A 23,125-nucleotide genomic window follows, 5' to 3' on the forward strand; every position below is an offset into this window, starting at 1 on the left:
AGATAAAAAGACGGGAGTGAAAATTACTGAAAGAACTGATGTTTCAGATGAGGTCTGAGTTCAGCCAAAGGCGGAGCTGAACACAAATACAGACGACCACAGATACGATCAGTATATCTGCACAGTCGATTGTGAGGGACATATGAACACACACTGCACAAAATGATCCAGCAGTTAAATTTGCATAAACAACACAAGATGAAAATTTGTTTTGCATTTTGACTAAACACACCCTAATGCCAATGTTTAGCTAGCTATATATAGTCAGTAGGCTAAATTAGCCAATCATCTAATGTAGTATGCAACTGATAGCAAGCACTAAGGCTAGTTTCTACTAGATAAGTTCACTACTGTAACTGGAAGTAAGCGATTTTGTCTTCGGCTCCAGTCCGGATTACAAGTCATTTTTCATTTTTCCCAAACTGGGCATCAGAAACACTCTGAAATTACCCTGTGAACTGTCACGGTTTGAGCTGCTATGCCCAAAGAACTTTTGCAGTTTATGCACCCACTGCGCAACTTTCATTGGGATGAATGGGACGCCATCTTGGAACATGTTAACCAGCACTCATGGAACATCCAGAGAGGTGAAGGTTGTGTGACAATGCTAGCTATCTGAGAATCAGACAACCAGAAAGTAAAACCCAGAAATAATCATCACACTGTCAGCCACAGTAGATCTTAATCATGGCTGTTGTGACAGCAGAGTCATATGTCCAGGTACACAATCAGATATTTGCTGCTACTGCACATCTGACATCCAATGTGGCTGCCAGTGGCAGTGACAGTGTTGTTTTAATACCAAGTAGAGCTGATATAAAAAGACATTATGAGCTTGGCGAGAGATAAAGAGATACAAAGTGATATGTGGCGTCTGTATGTGTCTAAAGTTTCTGCACGCAAAGTGTTACTGGCGCTACAACACAACACACAACACATAATCTCATGTTCCAGGCGATAATTTACAAAACTTACCAAAAAAATTTTTCCATGCATCTCCCCATCTCTGAGACGTCATTACAAAACTGCACAAGAGCATGCAATCTGTGCAGAAATACAGTCACCGTTTCAAGCCATCCCACTCAAAAAGCCTTTCTGTTGATTCAAAATGTGAATCTAGACAGCAGTGCAGTGTGTGTGTGTTTTTGATATGTACACTGACATAACATACTGCTTATAGATCTTGTATCATGTGCGTCAATACAGATTGTGAAACTCCCACTAACGTCATGAAAAGACTCATTCCTATACACAGAATTATCAAGGTGAGTGAAGAGCTCCTGAGTTGTAGCTCTTTGATCACCTTGTTCCATGTGAAGACAGCTGCTGTAATATCGCCAGGAGATATAACACTGCCACTTTCACTTCAGCCATTCAGAGGTGCGGTCAGTGCGTCACACCATTATTACATGACTAAGTTTGGAGAAACAGGTTGCTTGCCAAGTGCCAAATACAGCCAATATTTACCGCAACCTGACCGACTGCCAACAAACCGAAAACATTTGTAGCCATCGTGCTTTTCATCTGCTCTGTGATTATCATTCTGTCAGATTTTACATTACATTTCCTATTTTTAACACATCGCTGCAAAAGGCAAACCGTGTTTTGCATGCTTTGCTAGTTATTGATCCAGGAAAATCACGCGCTATGATCCGTTTACAGAAAGGGGATTTCTTTTTAAACTGCTTTTTTTAAGACTTAAGAGAAATAAAATGAACTCACAGTAACATCAAATAGACATTCAGCCCCTCACACATTCCAATTCACCCAAGTTCTGGAAACGTTGGTAATATTTTCCATCTAGCTCTTGAATCTTTCCTGATCTTTAGCCCTGTGTTTTCTACAGTGTTACAAATAAACAACTTCAAATCTGGATTGTTTTGTAATTTGGTTTGTTTTACCAAACGTTTTCAAGCAGAAATGATGGTCTGAAATGACAGAGCAATTATCCTCGACCAGCCAATACATTAAAATCTGTGTGTCCCACAGCTGCATTCCTTCTTAGCTTCACAAATACCAGCCAATATTGAAAAAAAAAAAAAGATTTCTAGTTCGCTTTTACTTACCAGTTTGTTAAGTCTTCATCCTCCTCTTCATCAGAAAGTCTTCACTTAAAACTAAGAAGGGTAGAGAAAGAAAGAGGAGAGAGGAAAAAGAAGAGAGAAGGAATGTTTTAATCACTCTGAAGGAAGCCAGTTATCTTCCCACACACATTGCTGAGTGTCCTAGTCACACAGCCACACACACAGACACACACACACACACTCACAAATATACCTCCAAAGGTCAAGATGAATGAGGAGAGGAGAGAAAAAAAAAAGGAGGGTCGGAGAATGAGAAGGCAGAAAATAAAGAGGTAGAACAGAAAATAGGAATGAAGAGAATGTAGAAAGAAAAGCAGATGAGAGAGAGAGAGTTGAGCACAGAGACAGACTGGAGATAGAAAGAATGAAATGCATGGCTTGGCTGAGTCATCGGCAACCAACCACCACTTCCTCCAACGCTCTGTACGAGCTTTCTACTAATGACTAGCCAACTTCAGAGGCGAGCACAAACACACACACACACACACACACACAAGAATCTCCTACTTAAGCTGCAAAATCTTTCTGATTCAAACTGCTCAAACACATATAGGACTGTGTGTGTGTGTGCGTGTGTGTGTGTGTGTATAAAAGAAAGCCTGAGAAGCTGATCCATGAACTGACCTCACTGTGTGTGTGTGTCATGAGAAACAGAAATAAACTTCAGAAATAACATCTTTTCCCAGAATTCCCAGAGGCATGGTCTCTTAACTTTCATCCATCCAGGGAAGGGTTAGTGACCGCTCTGCTTCCCATCTATACTATACAGTGATTTGGAAATCGAGCTAAGTGCCTCACTTAAAGGACTAGGTCAGCTTTTTGGGAAATACTCCTTTGCTTTCTTTCAGAGTGAAATCAAATCAGGACCAATCTCATGTGTCTTAAAATGAGTTTACGCATCACACATTTTCTCAGTTCAGTACACTCAGAGGATCTGTTATCTAGTATAACCATCACCACCAGCAATGGGTTTGTGAGTTTTTCCACTGAAAACGTCTGCCTGCTGCAGCCAAAATCAATGCTGAGGAGAACGTTAAGAGTGAACAAAAATAGTAAAGTTGCAGGTTGGATAGCTAAACAGTGAAATTCATTATAATGCTCCATAAAGTCCATGTCAGCTGCAGATTTGGGTGATATTCTCAGTTGGACCATCACTACAAATGACCCCTTTTCATGCTGTCACTTTGTTTTCACATTGTTATTTTATTATAGCCACTTTAAGTACGAAGATGGAATGAGAACATGTTTAGCATAGTTTTAGCACAGCTTTGCATTATGACTGGGAGCGGGAGGGAAACTGCTGTCTCTGTGGAAAAAAAAATATTACTACCAGCAACTCTAAACTCTCATTTGTTTAATCTGTTGTTACATAAACAGAAGTGTAAAAATGATAAGTGATGATTTTAGGGGGAGTTATGCACCGGAGCAGCCCGGTTGTCTGATAAAGCACAGGCTTGGTTTTGGACCCCGTAAAGGCCCCCGTTTAACTTCACTGTGACAACAGGACTTAACTTTGCCCAGCTGTTAATTACCAAATAGCTTCACCACATACAGTACATAACTGTTCAATCAACACAGGTATATTTTTTAAAACTTCGGACAGAGCAAGGTTACCCGTTTCCCCCCGCGATAAGCCTTTATGCTAAACTAAGCTGACCGCGTCCTGACTCCAGTTCTGTACTAATCGCACAAACACGAGGTTAACATCAGTTCTCTCACCTCACTTTCAGAAAGAAACCAAACAAGCATCTTTCCCAAAATGTTAACTGTCCTGTTAAAAGCACCTTAGCAAGCTAAGGACTTGTAACCACTCATCTGAGTGGAGCAAGACCATCTGATATACTTTCCTTCAAAATCACTTCTCCTGATTTTAATGCAAAGCATGAATAAAAGTAAAAAAATCTTTTTCTGGCTGCCATGGCACAGCAGTTGTGTCATTCACAGTGTCAAAGCCACATGGGATGATGAAAGTGAAGCTCGGTCAGTACAGCTCCGAGATCAAAACCGGAAATAAGGCTGATTGTGAAAGTGCAGGTTTTCACAACCCCATGGTACAAGTCTGGTGATCTATGATGACCTATGAATCATTACAGATGAAAATATCTTCAGTTCTTAGTCTGAGCCTGACTAGGCCTGGCCCAGCTTCATTCAGGGCACTGGGGGCTGTAAATTCTTTTAATTCATTTGGGTTCAACTGGAAATGATTTAATTTTGTGTCATTTTCTTCGTCTCGCTTTTTGTAAATCCGAGCACTTGAAACATCTGCACCCTGAGCCCGACCAGCACGTTCTATGACATTTAGGAGCCTGTCATCTTGCCGAATGTTATACATACTGACACGACAGTAATGAGACAGATAAATTGAAAACAAAATCACTGCATCATCCTGAGAATGTATCCTCCTGTTGTTTGTATTCATCTGTGATATTCAAGGCTCTTGTACAGTCAGATGTAACCTAACAACCATGCACTCTGACACAGTTTTCAATGTTTTCAGGACAAGTTCGAGCACTACACAGAGGCAGCCAACCTGACATCATCCACAGTACCCGAAAAAGTGTGAATCCTGGATTTGAACACTATTCTGTTGTCTATATTCACAGTATAAATCAGTCCGCCTCTGGGGTTATTGAGACACAAATGAATTCCTGCCCTGTCCAGTTCTATCCGGAGGAAATCAGACGTGAGCCAACTTCATAAATACACACATCCTCCTCTGCAGTTCCCACGCTTTTCACAGCACACACATACACACAAATCCTCAAATACCAAGATAAGTATGTACAGATTTGGACATGATGCCTCATGTATTTTATGTCGTGATACCGGTAGTGACAGACATGGGGAACGCACCCAGATCGCTGCACCAGATGCTTACAGTAGTCCTGCTTGTATATTTCTGATGAACAGGATATGACAGTTCTGCAGTGTTACCGGTGCACTGCAGACTGTATATGCCAGTTTCTGGTAGACAGCCATCCAGCCAGAAGCTTTGCTGCTTTCTGCATTGTTACTCTACAGCCCCATCACCCCATTAAAATACACATAAAGTCTGAAAATAAATGAACAATATATATCGTGTGACACCGAGTGACACCATGTGTCACTCAGGGTTGCCACCAAAACTGGAACCATCATTGCAACCGATGAGCTACATGCAAGATTTCACAACACTGGCAGGTCTTCGCTTTGCAAATGACAGAAAGAGAAAGAGAGCCTACAGCTAATGACACTGAGGATATACTCGAGCACAGTGGTGCACTGAGCTAAAAAGCAACATAACATACTCACAATGACAATGCTAACATGATATAGGTATAATGTTTACCATGCTCATCATCTTCATTTAGCAAACAAACATGCTAACATCTGATAATTAGTCAATGCAGTCAATGTTTTGCAGGCATTTAGTCACAGACCACAAGGCCAAGGTCCATGAATACCTGTGTATAATATCATGGCAATCCATCGAATAGCTGTTAAGACCAAAATTTAACATCGCTAAAACTATGGCACTAGGGTGGCTAAAAGTATCTAAATTACTTACATGGTACATGTAAAAATCTCAACCGAGAAGCCTGCTCATACCTAATCATGCAAACAACAGCGCTTACACTGAAGAACTGAAACCTTATCAACTCTATCAAGATGTTTTCTTTACAAAGAATGTGCCAAAGTAGTGCCTATGCAGTCTGACTCACAAATGATCTCAACTTTTTGTAGCCACAACGATAAGGACCAAAAAATTTTAATTAAAAGGGTGGCCTTAATGAAACAGCTTTACCTATGTAGGATTCTCAGGTTTGAGTTTGTGTCAGGTCATACACAGAACTCTATTTTTAGATTTATTACAGCCTGTTTATTTCAGTGACAAGCAGCTGCAGACTGACACGCAGATACATAAAGAGAAAGTAAGACTTTTAGAAAATGCTGGATCAGCAAAAAGCCCATTGTGGGAGGATTGTGGGAAACTGGGTCTACGGATGAGTCAAGGAGAACCATTACACATAATATCAGTATGAATAGGACAGCAGTCTATCTTTAGTGTCTGTGTGGGAATCAGACCTTCATCTCTCGTACAGTCGTTACCATGGGTTAAGTACCTATGAACACCTTTGTACTACTGTCCTCTGCAGGGGTACTGATTGCAATTCTTTCAAATTAAAGTTTTCTTGTACATTTATTTGACCACTTAAACAGTAAACAGATACAATATAAATGCATGTGTTTACACAGGAACATATGAATACATGTACTACAGTTGGATAATATTTTTTAATGGATTTAATAATCTAACTATATAGAGCCACGTTGTATGTTGCTGATATGGCAGCGGTTCCTCAATGGCCACAGTTACAGAAAAAGGCCTGGCTTCTTTTTTTTTTGTTTTGTTTTGTTTTTTTTACTAACAGCTGTTAAACACATAAAAACATGTCTGGGTTATGTGTCCCGTGATGGTCTAAAATAAATTAGAATATAAAAAAAGAAAACAGCTGTTCTGTACATAGTAACAAGGAGTCTTTCAAAGCACTGAGCAGGATTTTCCTCCCTAAAATGCCATATAATTACTTTTCCTACTAAGTCATTTTTTATGGCTGGTTAGTTGTCGGTTGGCATCTGTTTGCAGAGTCCTTGCCTTCTGCCTGTATTGCTGTTGCTGTATTATTTCTGGATGCTCAGGACCTTTTACCAGTGGTTGGGTGAGCCCGCAGCTCCTGAAAACAGTACCTCTGATTGTATCTTGTGAGATCATGATTCTTTGAAACAGCAACTTTTCAGCAACTCAGCACCTCTCCTTCAAATCATCTGATAAATCTGTGTATTCACTGGCCTCAAGGCTCCCGTCTGGTCCACTGGCTCCATTTTAATAATTTGGTACCTTACTAAATGATGAGCAGTTAGCACACAGTCAGCAGCTGTACATGGTTTTAAACAATCTGCTGAACGGATATTGATTTGTTTATATCAGTGAGTCAAACAAGAATGAGCAGAAAGTGCCTAAGACTTACAGTGAGAATACTGCACTACACCAGTTACACAGACAAAACCAGTGACCAGTGACTAATGACTGAGCTGGTGACCACAACATCTAAAATTCAAGACGGCGTCTAATCATTTCTTCCTCTCTCAAAGACTGGAGTGCTCTTCAGCGGCGCTGAACTCAGGTGCTGCCACTGACGGCTGAAAGCTGCAACTGTCTTTTCTCTTACATCAGCATTGACTAATTTAGACTCTCACATGTGTCTGTGTTGAGCAACCACACCAGCAGTTTCTTCCACGTCTTCACTTTACAGGGCATCCTGCTGACTCAGCAGCTGGACCCCTCTCAGCTCCTGAATACTCATCAGTGGGTACAGCAGGAATTTCATCTCAGTTTCACCGTATAGTACTGTTAACTTATCATTGTTAGTCAGGTAACAGCCAAGGTTCAATCCAAAAAGACAGCTTTATAAGATAAAATATTGTTTCTTACAGTGTGATTCCTTGTAAAACTACTAATAGCTTCTCCTACATCATTAAAAATCTATCCAAGCTGAGAAAATGACATAACCAGACTGGATGAGACTTGTTTTCCTGTTCGCCACTTTGTTAATAACCCTCAGTCTTTGTTTTCCTCTGACCCAGGGCTGGAGCATCATTCACATTAATTCATTCAATTCATTGTTTACTTTTGTAGAATTTAGTCTTAACTCTAGTACCAACTTTTCCACTGTTTTTGTAAAAAAAAAAATGCTGGGTTAAACTCAACTTGTGCCTGGTCACTGGTTCTAAAAGCCACAATATGTTTATTTTATATCTTATTGCAGGTGAACAAGACAGTTTATTTCAGCAGAATATTTCCATCAGTCTGTGTCTCAGTCAGTCCTCTCCATCTTCTAAAAACAATCCTTCCACCTCTGTCCTCCATAAACTATGAATTTGCCATTACTGGTTGCTGCTGTGTTGACGTAAAGTGGAACAAATTGTCTGGTGATGTTTTACCATGGAAACAGTGTTGGGCAGGACGACTCGGAGATTTCAAAACAAGTAGGAATGGACCTGCACCCACGCACCCATTTACTGTATCTCTCCATTTCTGTTACTGTCACAGTGTGTTTATCCATTATGTGTGTGTACAGGGGTGGACAAAATAACACATCATCACACTGATCAATACAGTACAACAGTCCTGCAGTTAATAGTGTACCAATTTGATAAGCATTGCTTTTTTATGTTTGTTTTTTGTTGTTTTCTTCAGCTGATGCAGAGGTTTGTTTCTGCATAAGTTGTGTGATTTCTGAATTTTTGTCTGTCTTCTGCATGAAAGTCAGATTCGCCTCTCCACCTCACCAGCCTCCAAACTCTTAAGGCCACGATATGCTTGAAACAAACTAGTTTTTATGGTGAGTCTTCAGGAGGCAAAGGTGTTTCCAGGCAGGGTGAAAAGCCTGCTGTCATAGAAAATGCACATAATGTGCACAGTTTTGAACTGTCCCTCCTCAGAGAGATGCATGATGTTGCACTTGTTTGTAGAAATGAAAAATGTCGGTGGCAGCTGAGAAACAAGTTGAAACCCTGCATACACCTCCACCAACACACGACATCGACAGTTGTTGTGCGGGGTGGGTGTGAATGTTGGATTGTCACTACAAGAACCGTCAGATGCAGCCCCCTCAACAGAAGAGATTTCAGATGCTTTTTAGTCATTCAACAAGCACTTTGGCTGAAGCATAATCACCCCTTGACTTTCCGCCTCACTACGTGTGGGGCCCGCAGCTTCCTGCATTGACAGTGAACGCTGGCACTGGATGTAAATTGTTGGGTCCAGAGGAACTGTAGACACTCAGCAACACAGACATAATTATTTTTAACAGGATATTTACTCAGCAACACAAACCAGCTACCCCCTCTAAAATGACCAGGACAGTCTCAACAAAAACTTATCATTGCCTCAAGCATGTATTTCATTGTAGTGTTTGTCTAACTTTGTCTGCGCCTGCAAAATGAATTCCTTGCCATACTTCCCTCTTCTTTCCTCCCACATTCTCTCCATCTCAACCAAAATTTAGCTTTCTCCTCCTCTTCCATCCAGTCTGAGAGTCCAGACTGGGTCTGGGTCGTGACTCAGAGGGAGCAAAGGATCTGACTCACATCCCCATGAGCCTAAACACCATTAGTTTCCAGGTGGTACACTGAGACACTATTGTGTTTCTGATTAGCCTAAAGAAAGAGTGGGTTATCCTGTGTCTGTGTGAGATTGTATGTGAATTTACCAAAGTCTGCATCTTATGAGTCTCTGTATCAGTGTGGGAGGTTTTTATGTGTATTCCCAAATCTGTGTGTGTGTGTGTGGTCCAGTGGGCTGAGTGTGTGTGACAGAAAGAGAGAAAATGTATTTGTTTCCACCGTGATTAATGCCTGAGCGAGACCACCAGGCTTAATGCTCCAGGTCTTTGTCTCCGCTGAGGGTCGAGCGGTGACTCAGTCTCACTGAAACTCTTACTCCAACAAACTAATCTGATATATTGGATCAGTGTCACTGCTAATACTGACCACATTAAACTAGAAATCAGTGAGATATTAGCCAGACGGCAACTATTTTTTTAATAATCAATTAAACATTTGCACTTTACAGTGGGTTAGACAAAAGACGCCATCTGATGACATCACTGGTTTGTTTTAGTGTTCAGTGTTTTATAAACCAAATGATTAATCAATTATTCAAGAAACTGACCTTCATATTAACTGATAGTGAAAATGCTACAATTGCTGTATAAATAAGCAATCTTATAAACCATCCGGATCAGTGAAGTCCCTGTTTACTATCAGTTTGACATCCTTCAGTCCTTTCAGAAGTTATTCTGTGATAAAGTGACTGACTTGCCCATAAAATTCCTATGTAAATAAGTTTTGTTCAGCATCTCATTGTTATTTACTCAAGCTAAATGTCAGACAGCATGACAATCTTCCCATATCTGTGAAGATGAGGCAAAGTTCCATCAGAACTCAAAAGCCAGACCATAAGCCTGCGCACTTTCTGTTCTTGTTCGTATCAAACAGCGAGATGGGACTGGAGGAGGCGTCTGATTTCCTCTTTCTGATTGGAAACAAATGAAAGCCAAAGTTTCCAGGTCCCTCTGTGTCTGACTTTGCTCTCCAAAATAAAACTTTCAGTTTAATTAGGCAGCTTCTGTCAATCCCAGCCCAGTCAAACCAAAAGACAAACCATACACAGACTCTTCTTTCATGTGTGTTTGTGAAACTGAAGCTACGTTTAAAATAAAAGGTCATCTGTTTGACTGGGAGTAATTAATATTCATGCAGAATTTATTTGAAAAAGTTACCTGTGAAAGACAACTAAAATGGAGAAACAACAGCAAGTACAGTATGTTATGTTAGCATCTGAGTCTTGGTCTTGATTGTCTGTGATCACTTGTTAACTACTCAGACGAGCAAGCTATAAACTTTTTAAAGCTAAAATAAATTTTGGGTGGAACACTCCTTTAAGGAATGTGTATTAAGAGCCTGATTAGAGGCCTGAGCAGCCACAGCTGCTCCTCTGTCCCACTGATACTGGATAGATTGATATAGCTCAATCAATATTCACTCTGAGGGGATACACACACACAAACACACAGAATTAGCCTAATGCATTTCCACAGCTGTCTCTGCCTTCACTGTGCTGATCTACTGTGTGAACCAAAACCTGACTGCTTCTCACTACTCCGCTCCATTGTTGCCTGGAAGTATGCCAATCAATACCGCCAGCTGACACCACCACCAGCCAATCAATACCTCTCACTCCCCAGGGGGCGGGGTTTCAAATGCTCCGTTTCACTCTCTGTGAATGACAGGGGATGAAAGGATGCACTGATGGTGGTGATACTACAGGGCACAAACACAATGAGCCTTAATTCTGATAGGGAAGATGTGGAAAACACTGCCCTCTTCTTGCAACAACCAGATCCTACACTACAGACTTCATACATTACATTTAGTAGTAAGTGAGATGTTCTGAACAAAATAGAGCCTCCAAACAATGGGCAGTTACCTAAAAACAGACTGTGGCATCTTTTGTGGATAAATTGGTATTTTTTCTACTGATTTCAGTGACACTTGAATATAACTGCGTCTTAGCGGCCTTAGAAATCAGGTCCTGTGCAGTTTAGGGATATCACATAACTATACACCATATACTGTATAAAACATGGACGTAGCACCCGTGACGTCACCCATTGGTTTCAGGGACTCGGTTTTGTGACCAAACCATGGGCATTTGAGCTGCGCCATTTTGGATTTTAGTGGAAGTGTACTTTCCATATTTGGCAAAGAGGCGGTTACTCTACGGGTCAGCCGGCCGAGAACCCGGCCACTTAGCTCGGAGCAACCGAGCTAGACTAAGGCTAATCAGCGAGGCTAACAAGCTAAGCGGCAGCTACACAGCTATATCCACCACACGACAGTCCCCGAGTCCGACCCGACTAGCTCGAACCCGTGTAACCGCGACACACAGCATACAACAGAGATAATAATGTTGCTGCTTAGTCGCAGCACTGCACTTAGTTACAGTTACAGCAGCACACAAACAACAGCAGCCGCTTACTGACGGAGCTGCTCTGTACATGCAATGTCGGACTTTTTAAACAGAAAAACGAGACGAAATAAAATTGTAGCCTAGTATACCCGCAATAAACGGACTCTGAGAGCACTGAACACACCGCAACAGCGTTCCTAACATTAGCTGCTCTGGTCCTCTATTTGTATCAGCAGCGACCATAAATCGGCAATTAAGCCACAAGCCAGCGGCTAAATATGCTAATACATGCTAATTAGTGCAGACATCCAGGTAAAATAGTGATAAATTTACTCACCGAATAAACTGCAACACAGACTCCTTCGACGGTCGGTTAGTACAGTCTGCACTACAACAAGCCATATTGTCACCTATCCGAACATTGGCAAACAAACACGGACACTGCAGTAGCCGGAGGGCTCTGGATGTAGCCGCCTAGCCCAGCCGAGCTAACTGCCAGTGCCTGTCTAAGGGGCTGTCACTCAACGTAACCACGCCCTACCTTATGTAAGAATTTTAAGCCTAAATAACACTAAAACGTGTTACGGAGGTGTAAACTATCATTATAGACCAAAAACAAAAAATGTACCAGGCTGTAAATATGTTTTTTTTAGGCTGTAAAGTTGGCTATTTTAACATGGGGGTCAATGGAGAATTGCTCACTTCTGGAGCCAGCCCCCAGCGGCAGTCAATGCACGTACAATACATGCACACATAGCTTCACAATCTGTTTTATCCACTCATTTGTTTAGTCGGTTTAACCTTGAGTTAAAAGCCAAACCTGGGACGGAAGCTGTAAATTAGCTTCAGCTCATAAAGAGATAAAATAGAGCTGGAGAAATAAAAACTGTGGTTAATATTAATAAAAGGTATTTTTAAAAAGATAAATTTTAAGGACTGATTTAAATGTTGAAATAGTGTTTCAATTTCAGCATATTTCAAACTCAAACAGCAGGTGGAGGCAGAGTGGTCATGTAGATTTGAGGCTGAACATGGAAACCTGGGCAGTGGAGTGCAGGGCTGCAAGTAATAATAATAATTATTATTATTATTCAGTTTACTGTCATATAAGACAAAGAAGCAGCAAATTCTCACAACCGAGAAGCTGGAACCAGGAAATGTTTAACATTTTTGCTCAGAAAATAGCTAAAAATAATAATTGATTCTTAAATTAGTTGGAAATTATTTCTCTGTCGATCCGTTGACTAAGAGATACACCCTCCTCTCATCCAGCAACTGTTTGTGCAGTGCCTTTGAGCAAGGCAATCCGCTTTCACTGGTAGTATGGCTGTTCTCTGTCACTGACTTATTTATATTAAATCCCTTTTTAGGCTTTTAACAGTATGTTGGTAATCCTGCAATATGAACCTAGTTTAATATCATTATATTAACTAAATGTGTTTTCTTAAATGAAAAAAGTGAGAACTTTGGTGCAGCAGCTAACTACAATGTGCAGGTGGATATTAAACAGATAAGGATCCCTGCACTAAATCTCATGCCTGTGCCTCTCCACTAAGTGGCGATATAAGCCTGCGAATAGCAGAGGTGACACTGGCTCCACATTCATCCATATTCAGTAAAATGTGGTGCACTAAATATTGTACAGAATCAAAATAGGATAGGATGGATAGGATTATGATGTTTTCTTCTTCTCTTAGGTCATTTCAGACCTTTAACCTGAGTAATTTACAGTCGGAAACTCAGGTCAGATTCTTTGTTGGTCGCTTACATTACATAGAAATATCATGTCAGTTCTGCTTTTTAGAATTAAATTATGAGTACTATATGACCGAGTGGTACAATACCTCAAGATGCCTACAAAAGGTATGATTGTTCTGTTCACTGCAGTGTGCAGTGGCTTTGACCTTTGACCTTTTCTTTCACTCTGTGTGCTCACAGGAAGTCGCCATACTATCAGCTCCATATAATAAAAAGCAGATATGTAAATGCATGTGAGGCAAAAACCATTTTGCATGAAAAGATAAGCAATTGACGCGTGAAAACTTTTTTTTTTTCCCCCCTTTTTCTGAACAGAGTTTCAGACTCCGCCACCACCACTTCCTCTGCTGTGAAGCCACTGGGTGCAGGTCTTTACTGGAAACCAGTAGCTCTGACTAAAAACCCCACAGTAGTAGTGTATGGTGCACTTGTGGCAACCGTTAGTTACAAATATATTGCACAGTGTGAGACAGTTAACCTCTCAGTGGCGTCTACAGAAGAACTGTTATACATCCTCCATCCTCCCAGCTGCACCTTGAGACAGCATCTTATTGGAAACCAGTAGCTTTAACTGTAAACCAGTGTGGTCACCCAACAAAACCTGCCCTCGAAAAGCTCTGTGTGTGATGGGTGTGTACAGCTCTCTCAAGAGCAAATCACTGTCAATTCATGGAAGAAGATTCGTTTCAAAGTTCAAGTACTGATAGCAGATATGCGAGCGTGGCCTATTAAGGTATGAAAAGAATGCTATTCCTGTTGCTAAAGTCACCGTGGTTTCTCTGACTGGACTGAACGTGAAAAGACACCAGTTCCTGATGGTTTCACTGGCTGACGACTCTACGTGGCTCGTTTCAGAGTCCAAACCTCCTCAACCACAGAACAACTCTGCAACAAACAAAACTGCAGCCTTTAAACAGTTTCCTCTGTTCAGATGGGCCTAAAGATTCAACATTTTATCAATGTCTCCAATAATGAAATTGCAGTTGCAAACTGAAATGGATGCAGGGTCTTTATGAGACATAAAAATCATAACATGAAAGTACCTTGTGTACAATATCAAATTTAACAACAAAAGCAGCTATTTAATAAAAGTGCATACTAAATATCAAAATAAACAAAAAGAAAATAATGTTAAAAAAAAAGCGCACACATGCATGTGCATTCTGCTCTCCCTGCAAACAGCAGTTTTGACAACACTGACACTCTCTCACGTTTTTTGCACCTGTACAATAATGAGACAGGTTTCTGCCAGAGATTACTTCTGTGATACCAGTGAGGAAATACACCATCTGGTAATGCATGACACTAGCACATAAAAGCAGCACAATTCTTAAGGCTAAAAAACAACAATCAACTACTTGTTGATGAAATCCCAGATGTGGATCAAAGACAAAAATCACATGAGCTAGATTTCTTGTGGTGAGGGCTCTTTGTGCAAATCTGAAACTTTCTGAAGCATCTTAGACGGGAAAACAGACAGGAATGAAAACACAACCATCTTTCAGCAGTGCTTAGTGATAACACAGGCCCCCAAGTAAACTGTATGTTTTGCAAGTTATCAGCTGATAAGATTTTTGAAAACATACTGTAAACACTACAGTGATAAGACAGGAATGCTGCTAGTCAGCCTACCTCCACTGTACTTTCACTTTGCCCCTCAAATAAAGGAATAAAAGGTTACATCTCGCCACAGGAGCAACAGGCATGTGCTCACACTGCACCCACTCACTCGTACAGTGTGCACAAACACCCTCATAAAACTCACACACACAAGCCTAAACACTCTCATACACAAGTCAGTGAATATAGAAACACATTCTTCTACACTCCCTTCCAGACTTGCACAAACTCCTCATTGAACCAATGCTCTTGTCATGTGAAAATCTCATACTACACATTTTGTGGTTTTTATGTTTTCACCTCAAGGATCCTGTTTCTCACCAACCCTTGGGCACAATACTCCACTGGCAAATAACACCACACCTCTGAAGCTACAAACGATGCTGCTGTTATTAGTTCCTGAAAAGTTGAGTTGTTGGAGAGTTTTTTTTCCCCCCCTTTGACTGACAGGGGTATTATGTCAAAATCAAGGCTCTGACGGTGACAAAAGAGGAAGAGCTATTGTCCCTGTGCTGTGAGTGACACACGTGTTTGAGCTAACATGTACCTTGGTGATGCATGTACTGTACACTTACTTTCTACTATAAATTTTTTTTAAGCTGAATTCAATGTGGACACAAGAATCCAATCAACATCTTATCAATACACTGAAGGGTGCATAGAGGCATTTTTAATTGACAAATGTTATGCTGGTGTTCAGCATCTTTAAATGCAGCTGCTTTCATGTCAGATACATACATGAAACCTCAGTGGTACAGGTGCTGTACAGGATAGGTGAGGAGCAGCAGACCTCTGGAGTCACAACTGCCTTTAATTGTATTTGCGATGTTCTGTCTGACTACAGATCTTCCTCAGGCAAAAAAAAAAAACCAAACATATAATGGGTAAAATCTTATAACCTAGATTCAGTATTTTCCCTAAAAACAGAGCCAGGATTGGCTTAGCTTAGCATTAAGACTGGAAACAAAGTGTAATAGCTAACCTGGCTTTATCTACAAAGTTCAAAAATACACCACCAACTCCAAAAAGTCACTACTTTACATGTTGTATCTAATCCTAAGAAAAACTTTGCCTGCCAACTCCACTGATTTTCCACTGATTTCAGTCTTTATGCTAAGCTAGGCTAATTGCCTCCTGGCATCATGAGACCCAAAAACTCTGCTGAAACTACTACTGCTGCTGGAATTGACACGTAGCGTCAGGTGTTAATAAGTGTCCCGATAAACGACTTTGTATCTGTGACCTTATCCACTGTGGGTCCGAAAAAGGTTTCATAAGACCAAGGGTGGTAAAAGAGGAGGAACACACAGAGGAACCAGGTACTCCTTCAACTGAAGTGAAAGAACAAAACCAGTGGTGCAGCTGCAGGTTTTTTGAATGACGTTGATATTTCAAAATAATTCAGGTTAAGGGCCTCCCATAGACAACAAGTGTAATGTTTCAGCCAGTGAGGCATCTGATTAAATGCACCACGTCATATCAGTGCTTTGCTGGTGCAGTTGAAACATTTCTGTGTAGTGGCAGCTCTAATTCATTCCTAACCTGACTAATGAGATTCAGACTGAATTGGAGCCAATAATGGCAACAAATGCAGCGGTGAGATGACTCGAGTTTATTTCAGTATTGCATGTGTGCATTTGTGTTATGTAAAAGCTGCCTACTCATTTGTTTTTGTCACTGCACAAATAGACACAAGGTTTAGTTTCATTTGAATGAGCTATCTGTGGTTTGCATCTCTCTCTGCAACATAAAGATAGCCTTGAAAGACTGCTGACTTGCATGCTCAGGAAAGTGAAGCAACAGAAGTTCTGTAGTATAGTCTGAGCCAGCAACACTTGAAGCCCTAAAACATCTTACGTGGCTCGCAGCTGCAAGCTCAGTTGTCTAGTTGGCAGTGACTTGACCTAATCAAGATGTTTCCCAAATTCTCTTTTCATGTATGCCAAACTCCAGAGACAGTACCTCTGGTCTGTTTCCACTTCCATTTTCTGTACTGGTACTGGTTTGAATAGTAACAACACTATCTGTATCTTTTTTTTTTTTTTTTTTTTTTTTTTGTGCACACTTTCCGGTCTCATTTCCAACTTTAGACTAGATTCTTTGGTTTCTTCAACCTCTGAGTTTGAATTCCCCCAGACCTCACCAAGCATGATAGGAAATAGGTTATATAACTTGGGTTATATAAGTTAAACTGTTCCTGTGTTGTTCCCTCTCACATGAAGTGATGATAAATTAATTATTATGATAAATCTCACCCTTCATCCGTGATGCAGCTGAGTTTGAAATGAACCTCTCACCTCTCAACTTTCTCTGCTTCTGCTTGCGTCTCCATAGCAACACCTCTCGTGTACATTTCCTCTAATTTGTCTGTACGGAGGCAGAGCACACAGAGCAACCAACAATCAGCCAGTTCCTGCTTTGACTTCATTTCCATGCTCACTGAGACAACTCACAACACAAACTGTGAAACTGGAGAGCATTCTTTACTGTGATCAAGGTCACACAAATATGTGACTTCACCATGGTAAATGGCTTTATATGCCAGAAACAGTCAAAACTATATTGAGTGAAACATTCATTTCAATTTAGCAAATATACACAGGTCAAAAAATAATAAGATGGAAGAGGTTTCAAGTGGAGAATAATCTGTCCAGTTGGTTCCCCACTCCCAGTCTTTGTTTTAAGCTCCATTAACAAAGTTAGTTAAGTTACATATAGATATAGTAACACAGCATCAAGTCCAAATGTTTGTTCGGAGAAACACGTGAATCTCCTCAACGATTCTGAAACTGTATCTCCCAAATGTTAAACTGTTGCTTGAAGGTTCTGCACCTCCACACAGGTGTTTTCTCATGTTCTGGCTGATTAGCAGGTTAGGTGGTTGGGTGGAGCTATTCTGGGAATTATGAGAGGTCACCGAATTTATTGTACCAGCAGTGCACGTTTATCCGAACTTTAATAGGCCTTTAATAGGCCCTTTTCCACTGAAGACATTTTAAGATGTCACAGTAAGAAAAGCACACCTGATTAGGTAAAATAAGAGAAAACATTTTTCACTTTTTTTGGATTTTAAAACTTACTATAGGCTACACACTGTTTTGGAGCAACACTGCCCTCTAGTGGCATTTCACAAGCTCCACAAAAGAGAATTGTTACTTTAAACATTCTAATTTTCAGCATGATTATAAAATACATGTTTTTTTATGTGAAGTACAGCCCAAACTACCCATTACCATCTTTGACAGGATGTTGAGATGAGTCACAAGTTACCTAAAGTTTATTTATGCCTCATGCTACAGCTGGAATATCTACAGAGGACTCATGGCTGGCTGGGCACAGTGCAACTTGTCAGCAAGGCTGGAACAGGTCTTTAAAATTTACAAGTATTTTACATGTAAGTCTGTCATCTTGTTCCGGCACCAAAATTATATCAGTTACCATCAGGCAAAACATCCATTTGTGCGTTTCACTTCTTCCTGCTAAGCATCATCTTTAGTAGCTGGGGATGCAAAATGGTGCAAGTGACAAGAGGAAGCTTGTGCTGCTGAGGTCACTAGGAAGCAGAATGAGGAAATGACTAAGCTGCTGTCTTTATAAAAGACACACAGCCACAGGGAATACAAAGCGTGATCTCAAAGAACAATTCTCTTTAAACAAAGGTTGTATAAATAAAACATGCAAACACACACCCTCCAATTGTCTCTCTTTGCCACACACCCTCCACGCACTCAGTCTCTCTTCCTCCCTCTCCTTCAAATACACTCACTCAATATTCAGCTCATATCCGGGTTGAGAGCTCTCTGCTTGTCAGTCTCCAGCCACATGAATGGAGGAAACAGGGACAGGGAAACCCCATGTCACTCATTATGAAACTCACACATGCAGACACTACACCACTCAGTTCATCTATGTCTTTACTTTTAATGAGTCCAAATCGTGGAGAAAATTAAGTTCGTTGAGAGATAATTTCGTAACGCACTTCTTAAAATCTTTATGTTCCCCAGTGGGGAAAACGTAACTGAGACTTCTCAGGAAATGAAATTAAGAGAAAAGTGATGCATTTACAGCATGTGCTGTCACTTTAAGAAAAAAAAGAAACACTAAATGAAGGACACATTCCCTCCAATGTGGTGATGAGTTCTACTACGGGAAATATTAAAACACTGTCACAGCAAAGGGGAACAGAACCAGAAGGATGAAATACTAGCCAGGAAATTAATTATGTCATGAGAAATCAATCATGGACAGTGGACAAACAAGAGAACACAAAGGACACAAGACCAAATTAACTAGTTTGACACACACTCCTACACAAAAAAAACATAACTCAAGGTCCACTTACTAGGCCTCCTCTGAGCTTTCAACCATAGCTCAAGGCTCTCATCAGTATCAGCGGATGAGATAACTCTATAAACCCCATCAGCTTTTTCCAGCGCTTAGTATGTCACAGTCTTCATTTGCGATTAAAGTTGCCAAGTGCTACTTGGCTACATTTTTGTTATTATTGTTGAAACTACAGTTTCCAAGGTCAAGGATGAACAGAAATTTGGAAATGAAAACATCTGCAATTCCAGGTCAACTAGACAAACTCAGAGGAAGTAGTGTGTGATGGGATCAAAAAGCTCCAGAACAGCTACACAACTAAAGGACCTTGAGGCAAGATTGTTTTGAATCTGAGGAGCTGAAGTCACATTATTATTATGTTTAACTGTAACTTTTAGTTAGTTGTTTTATTGTTATTTTGTTTTAATTAAAACCACCAGTTATGCGCCTGATTTTTTCTTAATTATTTGGGTGATACAAAGAAGATTCTATTTTTCCTAAACAACCAAAAATCCGGTTTGTTTTGTCTTAATCTTTGAACAAGAATACACACTTGTGATTTTGAACGCCTCGTTTCCGACAGGTCCTGAACGCAGCATCTCCAAGTGACTTCCCTGGCTGCAGGACTTTGCGTTCATAAAGTTGCTTAAGTGACGCCCACTCAATTCTGGTGAGGCTTTTTCCTGGAGGTGACGCTCAGCAACCAAACTTCACACGCTGATAAGGATCAGACTATAAAAAGATCGGTGGGGTTCACACAAGTGACAAGAATATTTTTCATTCTGATGATAATAAAAACCGGGTGCTGCTCCTCCTCTGTTGTGCGTTCACGGCCTCAACGCACGGGGGGAGAAATGCCGACAGTGTGCCAACAAGTCAGAGAAACGGTTTCAGGTCAAGTCATTCAGTAACTTTTTGAAAAAATACAAAAGGAAGAGGAAGGCTGGGTTACTATCTCTGACTATAGCTGACACCACATACTTCCTTTTATCTTTGACAAACCGCCCATTACGCATGAGAAAGCTGTGCACGGCCCTCAAACCTCTGAACTTTTTAAAACAGTCGACAGTTCTGATGTGTGTAGTTCTGTCCAAAAAAAAAAAACAAAAAAAAAAAAAACTTTTGAAATCTGTCCACGACGTTACACAAATTCAGCCCACAGAGTTTTATCAGTCTCAGAAACTGCTTCCTCATTTGGACTTTGAAGGGAGCACAGCTGTGAGCTGGAGAGCTTTTCAGAGTTTTCTACGTTTAATTCATGAAAGAAAATTAACTGACAGACTTACCCCACATCACTGGCAGTCAGGCGCACACTTTGCACGTCTTCACTTTTTTTTTTTATTATTTTTTTTAACTCAGCCAACATTTGCGAGGCGCGCATCTGCACCAGCTTGACCTGACACTCTTTCTTTCACTTTCAAACTTTTGCACTGCGGAATAAAAGTCATCCTGAACACACTGAAAGCCATGTGCGCGCTTCCTCTCGCTCTCTGTGTCTGTCCTCACTAACTTTTTAAACTGCAGCAGCAGAGTTGTCTTCTGCAGCTCCACCATTCATACTGAGGTGGCTGCGAGACGTGCAGTGTATAATACATTTTCGTACTTTAGGTCACACCCACCAGTCCTTCCCACTCTGCTGCGCCAGGGGAAACCTCCAAATGAATGGACTTCTCTGTTTGTCATCAGTATTAAACTAGATCACTCACACAGAGACATACTGTGATGTACATAGACGCATTCACTCATTTAACAACAAAGGCTGAAAGGTGCAAAGACACCACTGAACAACTTCACTCATCATGGGCTACCTTTACATTAACTGAAACTCTCAACCAGGAGGAAATAAAATTAGGAATTTAAGAAATAAATTAAGTGTCTGAAAATCAACTTTCTATCAAAAATACTTCCAAGTATCCAATAATGTATTTGGCTGATTTGACATTACAAGAACGGGACCTTAAGTCATGCACAACAATGAAAATGTCAAGGATCAGAGGCCAAACATATTTGCACTGAGGTTTTTGAATTTCCATTGTGCTACATGTCCAAAATGAGGATCAGGTGGAGGCCTGTTCTGATGCTGTCCAACAAGCCTCAGGGTTCAGTTTATTCATTCCAACTTAAACTTAAATGACTGAAATCAAATGAGACTAAAAGTCTGCAGCCATGCCAGCGGCTCTGTGAGGTTATACTTAGGCATGGCGCTGAATTCTGAGCCAAATGCTAACGTCAGCGTGCTAAACTTCTCACAGTGACAATGTCAACATGCTGATGTTCAGCAGGTGTCCCGTTTATATGTTCACCCTCTTAAGTGTTGCACGTCAGCATCCTAATGTTTGTCGAGATATTGAGATATTTCACTGGGTAAGTGGAGACTTTGACCTGCTTGTGGCGCTGTCTCATCCTGTGGAGACCATGAATGTCTTGATCTACATAATTTCATCACAATTCATCAATATTTCAGTTTGGATCAAAGTGGTGTACTGAGCAACTGACACAACCATCTGCTAGCATGGCTACGCATATAAAGTGGAAGTGTCTGGAAATCAGTTTTCTTTTATTTATTTTTCTGCATGAGAACTCACCTGCCTGGTGTTTTCACTACAACTGGCCTTCAAGGTCTTGTTTCCACCCACTTGGGAGTCCAGGCAGTGTAAATCAAACCTATTTATTCATCCAAAAAAAAAAAAACCAAAAAAACAGACATTACAGTGCACTCATCCTAATCACCAAATGATTACAGTAAATACTGTAAGATATAAATACCATAAGACCAATAAAAGAACCATCATTAAGCTAGAATTTAAATTAAAGTTGCTTTTAATGACAACACACATCCTCTGCATGCAGAGGATGTCCGTTATCCTTCTTCCTTTTCTCTCCATTGCTTCGTGTGTGTGTGTGTATACATATAAAATGCAGTATATTATGCAGATATATTAAAAGCGTTCATGCATAAAAAGGCAGGGAAATTCAGCCCATTTTCATGAACACACACATACAGAGGAAGCAAAAGCAGAAGTTGTGGCAAAAGCTAGGGTGACTTCCCTGCAGCTTGTTTCGTTTAGCTCTTGATGCCTTGCTCAAAAGAAGACACGGGCTATTAGTGGAGGGGAAAGGGTGTCCTTTTCAGTGTCCTATATATTTGGATGTGCAGGCCTTCTCGCTCGTGTCTCAGTGGGATGCATATTAGAACTTCCTTATCCTTACACTCAGTTCTGTATTTTAATCAAATGAAGTGCCCAGATTCTGCACAAATGCTAAGTCAGAAATTTCCTGTAAAGATTTACATAATTTCTCTTAAGTGCAAATGATGTGGAAACCCTAAATCTGATGTAAGCACTGCTTGCACTGTTGACCTGGTGAAGAGAAGTGGACGTTAGAAGAGAGGGAAGTACAGATGTGGCGTCATGTCGGGGGACCCCTCCCATGAGAGATGTTTCAATAAGTTTGTTGAAAAGAGAAAAAAAGTGTGCTAAGAAAAATCCCCCACACCATTGCACCACCACCACCAGCCTGAACTGTTGAGACGTGACAGGACTGATCCATGCTTTCACATCAAATTCTGACCCTGCCATCCGAATGTCGCATCAGAAACTGAGACTCATCAGATCAGGCGACGTTTTTCCAATCTTCTATTGTCCGATTTTGGTGAGCCCATGTGAACTGTAGCCTCAGTTTCCTGTTCTTAGCTGAAAGGAGTGGTACCCGGTGTGCTATCTGCTCATCTGATCTTCAAAGTTCAACATGTTGTGTGTTCACTGATGCACTTCTGCAAACCTTGGTTGTAACGAGTGGTTATTTGAGTTACTGTTGCCTTCCTATC

General features: G+C 40.7%; 1 long non-coding RNA gene across 11 annotated transcripts in view; it reads right to left on the reverse strand.

Annotated features, from left to right (window-relative positions):
* Window positions 1-20,878, reverse strand: part of LOC121189447 — a 75,314-nt gene extending 54,436 nt beyond the window's left edge. For 3 of the 11 annotated variants that reach the window (XR_005894884.1, XR_005894880.1, XR_005894890.1), the window contains exons 1-2: window positions 20,586-20,874; window positions 2,067-2,117 (exon numbers count right to left, since the gene is read on the reverse strand). This is a non-coding gene — a long non-coding RNA (uncharacterized LOC121189447). Of the gene's footprint in view, window positions 1-975; window positions 1,139-2,066; window positions 2,118-17,273; window positions 17,344-20,585 lie in introns of those variants that run through there. The other 8 variants (XR_005894885.1, XR_005894889.1, XR_005894882.1 and 5 more) reach the window with 8 other exon arrangements.
* Between the last annotated feature and the right edge of the window lie 2,247 nt (window positions 20,879-23,125).

Source organism: Toxotes jaculatrix, chromosome 11 (assembly GCF_017976425.1).
Source record: "Toxotes jaculatrix isolate fToxJac2 chromosome 11, fToxJac2.pri, whole genome shotgun sequence".
NCBI classification, from domain to species: Eukaryota; Metazoa; Chordata; class Actinopteri; family Toxotidae; genus Toxotes; species Toxotes jaculatrix.